At 42.6% G+C, this 9,400-nt stretch overlaps 1 protein-coding gene across 1 annotated transcript in view; it reads right to left on the bottom strand.

Annotated features, from left to right (window-relative positions):
- The window catches only part of LOC106531738 (uncharacterized), a 15,386-nt gene extending 10,907 nt beyond the window's left edge, over positions 1 to 4,479 (bottom strand). The window contains exons 1-2 of the mRNA XM_014027656.1: positions 4,397 to 4,479; positions 3,261 to 3,652 (exon numbers count right to left, since the gene is read on the bottom strand). The gene's annotated coding sequence lies outside the window, so the exon portion shown is untranslated. The remainder of the gene's footprint in view (positions 1 to 3,260; positions 3,653 to 4,396) is intronic.
- Between the last annotated feature and the right edge of the window lie 4,921 nt (positions 4,480 to 9,400).

Genomic DNA, 9,400 nt, shown 5'->3' with positions numbered 1-9,400 from the left:
GTTCAATACTTTTTCCCTGTGCCATTCCACATTATTACAAATAACTTCATTTCTGGACATTTATGGTCTGATTTCTTTGTATGTATGGATCACTTGGGTTGTTACCGACATCTGGTGAAAATTTTCATGTCATTAGCACCTCTAGTAATATATTTACTGAGAAAAATGGTGAAGTGTTCAATACTTATTTTACCCGCTGTATTCTCAACAGAGGAGTGGGATGTGGGTTTAGCATTTGGAGTGGAACACCACATAAGACTAACTGACAACACCCCGTTCAGAGAACGGTCACGGCGTATAGCACCTGCTGATGTAGAGGACCTTCATCGCCAACTTCAGGGGCTCCTAGCTGCCGGATTAATCAAAGAATCCAGAAGCTCGTATGCCTCACCTGTTGTTTTTGCACGAAAGAGAAATGGACAAATCCGCATGTGCATTGAATATCGTACACTGAATCACCGAACAATTCCCGATCAGTACACCGTGCCCCGCATCGATGGTGCTCTGGACTGTTTATCTGGAAGTAAGTGGTTTTCATTGTTGGATTTAAGGAGCGGATATTACCAGATTCCGATGGCTGACGAGGATAAGGAAAAAACACTTTCATCTGTCCTCTCGGATTCTTCCAGATCGAATGGATGCCTCAGGGAATCACTGGTGCTCCTTCAACGTTCCAATGGCATATGGAGAAGGCGATTGGAGACTGATGGAGGTGATAGTCTATTTGGATGACCTGATTGTTTTTGGTAAACCTCTATCAGAGCATGAGCAAAGACTTCTCAAAGTTATCGACCGATTAGGGGAAACTGGACTGAAACTGTCACTTGATAAATGCCAGTTTTGCAGACCCCAAGTGACATATGTTGGACATGTAGTGTCTGAACGAGGCATTGCTACAGATCCAAGCAAAGTGGATGCCGTTGCCCACTGGAAGGAACCCACTGATCTTCCATCACTCCAGTCCTTTCTGGGATTCTGTGGATATTACAGACGTTTCATTAAAAACTATTCGATCATTGTTAGGCCCCTAACAGAACTGTGTAAGGGATACCTGCCAACTCAAAAGAGACTGAAATCAGTGAAGACTAATGGAAAATCTACTACAAAGTCAATGAGCCCTTTGGAGAAAGATGGGATGAGAGCTGCACCTAGGCTTTTCAACAGATCCTTAAATGTCTTACCCAAGCACCGGTTTTAGCATCTGCTGACCCGTCCAAGCCCTATGTGCTGCACATAGATGCTAGTTTTCATGGCTTGGGGCAGTGCTAAACCAGAGCTTCTTGAGAGGCTAAGACCCATCATCTTTGCCAGCAGAAAGCTCAGTTCTTCGGAAAAGAACTATCCAGTGCATCAGCTAGAGTTTCTGGCACTCAAGTGGGCTGTGGTGGATAAATTTCATGATTATCTGTATGGAGCAGAGTTCGTTGTAAGGACAGATAACAACCCCCTTACCTATATCCTCACTACTGCTAAACTGAATGCTGCAGGTCACCGTTGGCTTGCTGCGCTTTCAGCTTATAACTTCACTCTACAGTGTCCTGATGCATCTCAGTAATCCAGGTAAAAAATCAAAGGAAAAAAAATTGTATAGGTCCTCTGGACGGGTTCTTCTTTAACGAAACGTTTCGTCTCTCTTCCAAGAGACTTCTTCAGTCTGAGAGTTTCAGGCAAAATTCAGGCTTTTATGTCCTGCCTCCCCCTGTTAACAAAAGGGATTAATTAGGGTGAACGATGGCCAGGTGATGTGGGTATCAGTCACCTGTGAGTCATAGCCAGGTGAGGTGAGTGGGAGTCACCTGTGAACGATGGTCATGTGATGTGAGTATCAGTCACCTGTGAGTCATAGCCAGGTGATGTGAGTGGGAGTCACCTGTGAACGATGGTCATGTGATGTGAGTATCAGTCACCTGGAGGCAGGACATAAAAGCCTGAATTTTGCCTGAAACTCTCAGACTGAAGAAGTCTCTTGGAAGAGAGACGAAACGTTTCGTTAAAGAAGAACCCGTCCAGAGGACCTATACAATTTTTTTTCCTTTCACTCTACAGTATCGGCCATGTTCTAGATGCAGATGCCTTGTCACGCAACCCAGTTCCTGATGACAGAATGGGGTTCAGGAGTTTAACTCCAGACAATGTTAAAGCACTCTGCAAGCAAGTCTCCAGAGACCAATTTTCTGAATCAGTTAGCTATGCAGAATCTCTGTGTGTTCCTCCCACTGCCCTGCCAGACTGCTATGCTTTTCCAACCCGTCTAGATCTGGGTTGTTTGAATCAGATGAGCAGAGCAGATCTCATTAAGGCTCAAGACCATGACCCCATGATTTCACCTATCAAAAAGTCCTTAAGTGAAGGATTTTTATCCCTTTCTGAGAAGTGTACTGACCAGGGTGCCGTTTTCCTGCAAAGAGAGGCAAGCAAGCTTATCCTGGTGGATGGATTACTTCACAGAAAGATCAAAAGACCACCTGGTACAGAAGTTCTGCAACTTGTACTACCTAGATAAAATGTTCACATGGTGCTCAAGTCCCTTCATGATGAATCAGGCCACCTTGGAGTGGAAAAGACACTTGAGCTGATTCGCAACAGATTTTACTGGCCTAAGATGGGGTCAGAGGTGGAGCAATATGTGAAGAGCTGCGGGAGATGCATCACACGTAAAGCCCTGCCACAGCGAGCAGCTCCATTGAATCAAATCACCAGCAGAGGGCCACTAGATTTAGTGTGCATTGACTTTTTGTCTCTTGAGCCTGACTCTAAAGGTTATGCAAATATCCTTGTGGTGACCAATCATTTTACAAGGTACGCTCAGGTGTTTCCTGCTAAAGACCAACAAGCCTCAACAGTGGCAAAGATTCTCTGTGATAAATTTTGTTCACTAGGGACTTCCAGCAAGGATACATTCTGATTAGGGATGTGATTTTGAAAGCAAGCTCATCCATGATCTACTGAGAATGTTGGGGATATGAAAGTCTAGGACATCTCCTTATCCTCAGGGAGATCCTCAACCTGAGAGATTTAATAGAACGCTTTTGTTCATGCTCGGGACCTTGGATCCCAGTCATGTTAAGACCCTTGGTTTGAGCTCTGATAAATTGCCGAGCACAACGACTGGTTTAAAATATTTATTATACAAAAGGGTATTGATGTTGGTTGTCTGGCAGGAAACTGGGACTGGACTGGTTTCTTCTGGACACAGGGAAAAGGTGTTAGTGGCAAGGCAAGATTGGAAGAATAAACTAAAAGTGACTAAGACCACTGACCTGGTGTTTACTGAAGTGGTCCGACAGGAAATACTGATGGAGTCCAGATGGTTCCGGTTCCAGGCAATGTTGTCACCGTAAGGTTTGGGTGACAGTTTGTCCATTGGGCAAAATCAGAGTCAGGGGAAAGGCAAGGGTCGAGATCAGACAGACAGAGACAGACAGAGAGAGACAGAGACAGACAGACAAACAGACAGACAGACACAGATCGACAGTATTTACCAGGTTTGAGGGGTGAAGCAGAATCTGTAAGTCCGTGAGGCAGGCGTGGGTCATAAACCAAGTCCGAAGTGTTGTGGTGCCGACAAGGAGAGAGACAAGAGGCGTAAATCCAAGACACTGAACCAGGGTCAATACCAGGAGGACAGATGGCTGGACAAATCCGTTTGGGGCTGAGGCAAAAATTGAGAGACCAAAGGAAAGGCAGAGGTTCAGGGACACAAGGCAAGAGCAAGGCATGGGGACAAGAATGCTGGTGAGTAACAGAACTAGGCTATTGACAAACTGGCAGGGAAGTAAGGCTGAGAGCAGGAATATATAATGAGGGGAATAGGTGAGTGAAATGAGCTGATTGCATGAGGGAGGGGGAGAGGTGGATCTGTAATTGGTACTGGCTGTGACAGGAGCAGAGTGGTGATTGAGAACTTGGCATGGGAAATAACTGTGGAAAGCAAAACAACAAAAACAGAGGCAGGACTGGACAGATAGGGCAAAAATCATTACAAGTCAGAAAAAAAGATGGAGTCAGAACATCAGTCAGTTGGTGTATGCCAATAATTGCACCCAAAATGAGGCCACTGGGTATTCACCCAATCTTCTGATGTTTGGAAGGGAGGCCCGTTTGCCTGTGGACATCAGTTTTGGGGTACCTGATGAAACTGTGAAAAGCCCAATTTACCATCAGTATGTCTCAAAGTTGAGGAAGGATCTGGAACAAGCTTACCGCCTAGCTAAAGAATCTGCTGACAAAAATCATCAAAGGAACAATAAGGCACATGACAAACATGTGAAAGAGAAGATCATAGAAGCAGGGGACCATGTGCTTCTGAGGAACTTTGGTGTCACTGGTAAGCACAAGCTGAAGGAGAGGTGGAGGACAGTGCCCTATGTTGTAATGGAGAAAATGCCTAACTTACCAGTCTACAAGGTGAAACCTGAAACAGGACCTGGAGTGGAAAAAGCAGTGCATCGAAGCCACCTGTTATCCATCGGTTATCTGGTCAGGCTTCCAGATGAGGTTGAACCAGAGCAAGCGTAGAAACCTGTCACTAGGAGCAGACAAAGATAGTCTGAGCCTGTCAAGCCTGTTGCTCAAGCAGAGGCTGCATTCTCTTCTGATTCTGAGAATGAAGAGGTCAACATGCCATCCTCACTACAGGTGAACCTGAGTGAGCTTTTGAGAAAATCAGAAAGTAGGACAAAAGAACCATTTTCTGCTACTACTGATGTTCAAACGACCTCACCCAGCAGGACCCTCGATGATGAAGGAGCAAATCCTAAATCACCTAACTTACAAGATTCCCTGCCCTGTCCTGATCGAGATCTAGAAGGGGGAGAAGGGGGAATTGGTGACTTAGAATGTGAGGGAGAAGCTGTCAGTGTGGAATGCTCTAGGCAAGTGAAGAAACCAGTCATAAGATTAAGGTATGATGAACTAGGACAGCTATCAGACCAGTCAGTTAATGTTCTTAGTTGTGGATTACTGGTTGGAAGTGGAAAACTTAAGGTCCCAAAACATCCTTCTTGCCCCACTTTATGGTGTCACTCTTTGGCGTTGTTTCCTGACTGTGTTGATTTAGGCCTACATGTGTCCCCTACTGTTATTTGGGTTATGTAACTTTATTGTTTGATGGGGACATCAAATGATTTAGAGGAGGGAGGGTGTAGCCCCTGGTTAAAACCAGGCACTTAAGACCTTTTGAAAAAAATACAAAATGAATACACAAAGGTTGATATTGTTTACATCAAATACTGTATATAAGTAGGAGATTGTATTATTATGTCTGCAACTGTTTAATCTCAAGGATTAGCAATATATGTTACAGATTGTGATTTTTGTTATTTATAAAGAAAAAGAGCTAAAAACAGAATAATGAAGCATTTCTGAATGTAATGTGTATTTACATGTCTATTCATGGTTGTTTGACTAATTATTTAGTCTAAGGACTTACCCGAATCTCATAGTAATGAAAGTTAGAAGAACGAGGGACAAGTGAATGCAACAGAGAAAAAAAGGAGAAACCTGTTGGACTATGGGAAGGAGAAGGGAAGAGAACATGAGAAGAGGATGAAGAAGCAGGACCTCATGGATGCATGCAGGGACTGTGGCTGGAGAAGGAACTGAACTGTTCTAAAGACTTTTCTTTGCCCAAGTTGAACCTAATCATGGAGATTAGGACCTCTGCAGAGTGCGAGGGAGGTGAGAAACACCGCAAGGACTGGCGGCAGATCCTGCGGCTGTTCGGAGGAGGCGAGAGGACGGAGCAAACATGGCGGCACGTGGTCCAGCGTGATGGAGAAGTTTTCCGCGACAGATGTGGCGGAGTTGAACTGCAAGAGTTGGCGTCACAAAGTTTCTGTGTTTGTCTGCAGAACAAACACCTGGGAGCTAGCAGGTTGGAAACTGTTGTAGCTTGGAGACGAGGATTTTCATCACCCTTGAGTTTCACACAGGCCTGCAACAAAACTTAACGGTACCAAACTGTGTGTGTGTGTGTGTGTGAGTGTGGGCCCACGTGAAATATTGTGTTATATTTAAACTGATGTTCTTGGTAAATGTTTGGAGTTCTGTTAAAGCCAATAATTGAAAAAGTTAAAATGAATGTTTTTTTCTTCAAATACAAGGTTATGGTGAGCACAGCCTGAAGGACTAAAGTGAATAAGTGCTCAAACTGGCTTATTTTACGAGAGGAAGTGTTTAACTTTAAAATTTGGGCCATTTTGTACATTTTGGGCTGCTTTTTTCTGAAACGTATTTTTAATTTTTTCTATTTTAAGTATTTATTAAAAGAAGAAAAAATTTTAGGTTGTCTGGGTTTATTTGTTAAATCAGTAATACAAATGTTAGTTTGAAGAGTAAGTGTTGACTCAACCTACATGGTATCTACCAGGTATATTAACAAACCCTAATAAACACCCCACCAATCAGCACACGTTCTGGTCCCTGATAATGCCGATCAGAGCAGCAGGGTGCAACGGTATTTTTCATTTTTATACATAGTGTTATAAATGGTACTAGCTTACCTAAGCAAACCAATGAATACACACAGACACACACATTGTAACAAAGAGTGTTGAAGAGTTTCCCCACCTGAACTGTCCAGATGATCATTTGGCATGCCTTCAAATGGTTGTTGGTTTTCAATCATCTAATCAACATATCCCCCAGGTCATCACTCTGTGGTCTAACTGGGGGTCCCCCACCTGTATTGAAATGCTCCCTTTGAGCAATGGCTGCTGTTTTCTTCAGCTGTATTTTGATGGTGCAATATATGGCCTCATATTAGCAAACATTCATTTTATTTTGAGTAATTAGAAGAATCTGTGTACTGTAAATAATATAATTAATTATTGCCTAAATCTGTTGGAGTGTCCTGTTATTTTTTTTATTTGAGTTATATTTATTCACAACTGAAGTCCATGTGTTTCATTTTTTTATTTGTGTGGTTGAATCATGATGTTTGTCCTCAATTACGGGATGTTTAGAAATAATTTCCTTCAAAAGTATCTTCTCACTTTCACTGAAGTTTTTTTTGAACACTTTCTTTTTTCTTGCTTAGTCAGAAGTCAAACTCCTGTTCCAAACACAGGCTGCTAAAATGTAGAGTAGGAAAGTTCCACCCCAGGTTTTCAGAGCAACCTCATCTTTGCACCATCTGCAGATTGTTATTCTGATTCACTTTCCAACACAGGATCTGTCTAATTCTTGATTGCCTTAGTCAGAGACTCTGCAGTCTGGAACTAGTTAATCTGAAGTTAAACAATGACTCAAAAAGCAGTTGGATTAGTGTGGATTAAGTTAGACCAGATTAGCTTAGTCCTGGTTTTATTTAAGCCCTGAGTGCGAAACCGGCCCTGTAAGTGTTTAACAGTGTGAAGAACAACCTTGTTTTTCTGCAGCGGAGAAGGGTTCACTAGAAATACTTGATTTGACTCAATTTTTTTCTTATTTCAAGAATCTTACCAAGTAAAATGTTCTTACTCCACGGGCAGAAATTTTTGACTTAATTAGAGTCAAATTTTCAGACTAACAAGACAAATAATCTTACACATTCTGAAAACAAGATGATTATTCTTACACAATCAGTTCTTGTTTAGTAAATCAGTCTCAAAACAAGATCAAAAAGACTGTTTTGGCTGATATAAGGTTTTAAAACTTGGTTAGATGGACAGTTTTTACAGTTTTTACAGTTTTTGGCTGATATAAGGTTTTAAAACTTGGTTAGATGGACAGTTTTTGCAGAGCAGCAGACCTGGGAACACAGTTTAGTTAGAGCAGGAGAGGTTGACCAGGTCAGAGGTCAGCCAGGTATGAGGGATTTACTTAAATGCTCAAAAAAAGCTTTTTTTTTTGTTCCGCTCTCAGCGGAGTAAGACACTTTTTCCTTCTCTCCTGTCCTCCCTTATCTTTCCCTGCTTTCTGCTTGGAGCCTCCTCTATGTTTTTATCCAAAACCAAAATAATGGATTCATGTTTACAGATTTGGTTTTCTGGTCTCTTAATAAATTTTTAGAACATTTTTCTTTTCTTTTCCCATGGGAGGACATGTCAAAGTTGGGACCACTGTTCTTCTCTTCTGGATATATATTTGGATTCTGATCACTGGATTCTACAGATTGGCTTGGTGGTCTCCTGGTGTTCCACAAAACAACGTCGGTGACTGTTCATTTCCTGGCTGCCTGAACGATATGAAGGATTGCTGTTCTATCAGCACTCAGACTTTTGCCTTGTGCGAGCTGGACTCGGTCTGCAAGCGGTTCTGCTGAGGGTCGCGAGCCGGCTGTGGTTTCTGGACTTTGCTGGTCAGATGGAATTGATCTTGGAGAAACTGATAGATCGGCTCGACAGAATTGTCCACACTATTTGTCTGATTGAATTCACCACCTTGAGATGTACCAGCGGACATGAAGGTGGATGGAAAATTGTTATTGTCTGTCTGGCCAAAAACATTTCTTCTGTTCCAAAACAACTGATTACAGATTGTCTCTCCCGACCCATGCTGACCTTGAGGCTGTGGATCTAATTTTTCCGAGGTGGTTACATCGACTGTGACTCCTCCCCCACCTCTCCCCCCTCTCACTCCGTCTAATGTGATTTCCTGAAGGTCAACCTGGAGCTGGCAGAATGAACAATTCAACACCAATATTCTGAACTATGGCTGAACTACGGGTTTTTCTTTTGGGAAGCTGGGTTCTTCAGACTATTTCCTCTAAACTCACTTACTCCTCTGGCTAATAAATGTGCTCTTGCTCGTAGAGGTTTTTTTATAAACACGATAGTGTATCATATTTCGTTGATATAATGTGATGTTTTGTTTTATTTTTTTTACTTATCTAACCTTCTGTTGTATTTCGTTTTTTCTTTTAAAGGTAGCACAACCCCCAAACCACCCAGGGACCCGCATGCGGCCACCAGCAGACATCCCCAGAACCCCCGTGACCCTCCTCAGGGCAAGAGCAGGGCATCCCCCGCCCAGGTGTCCCAGCAGCCCAGCCCCCGACGGCCCCCCTGACACCCCAACCCCCAATACCCCCCCCACATCAGCCCCAATGCCCCACAAGGCCCGATTCCAACCCCCCCACCCCCACTATGTGATAAAGCCGATTAAAGGAGCCCAGAGAGATTTAACTGATGAGTCGGCAGATGCTGTTTCAAACGTAACATGATCTAACAGAAGATTTTTGTACTGATTAATACTAAGATTCTTTTTATTTTTCCAATTCAGGAGTATGGTTTTCTTTGCAAAGCAAATTGAAGTTGCAACCTAAATGTTTAGGAAGCTAGCTAAATATTTAAGTAATATATTTAGGTAGCTAGCTAAATATTTAAGTTGAATATTTAGCTAGCTACCTAAATATTTAAGTTGCAACATAAATATTTAGGTAGCTAGCTAAATATTTAAGTTGCAACCAAAATATTTA

This window comes from Austrofundulus limnaeus, unplaced genomic scaffold (assembly GCF_001266775.1).
Source record: "Austrofundulus limnaeus strain Quisiro unplaced genomic scaffold, Austrofundulus_limnaeus-1.0 Scaffold670, whole genome shotgun sequence".
Taxonomy (NCBI): domain Eukaryota; kingdom Metazoa; phylum Chordata; class Actinopteri; order Cyprinodontiformes; family Rivulidae; genus Austrofundulus; species Austrofundulus limnaeus.
The sequence above is the reverse complement of the archived record's forward strand: the minus strand, read 5'-3'. Positions and strand labels throughout refer to the sequence as shown.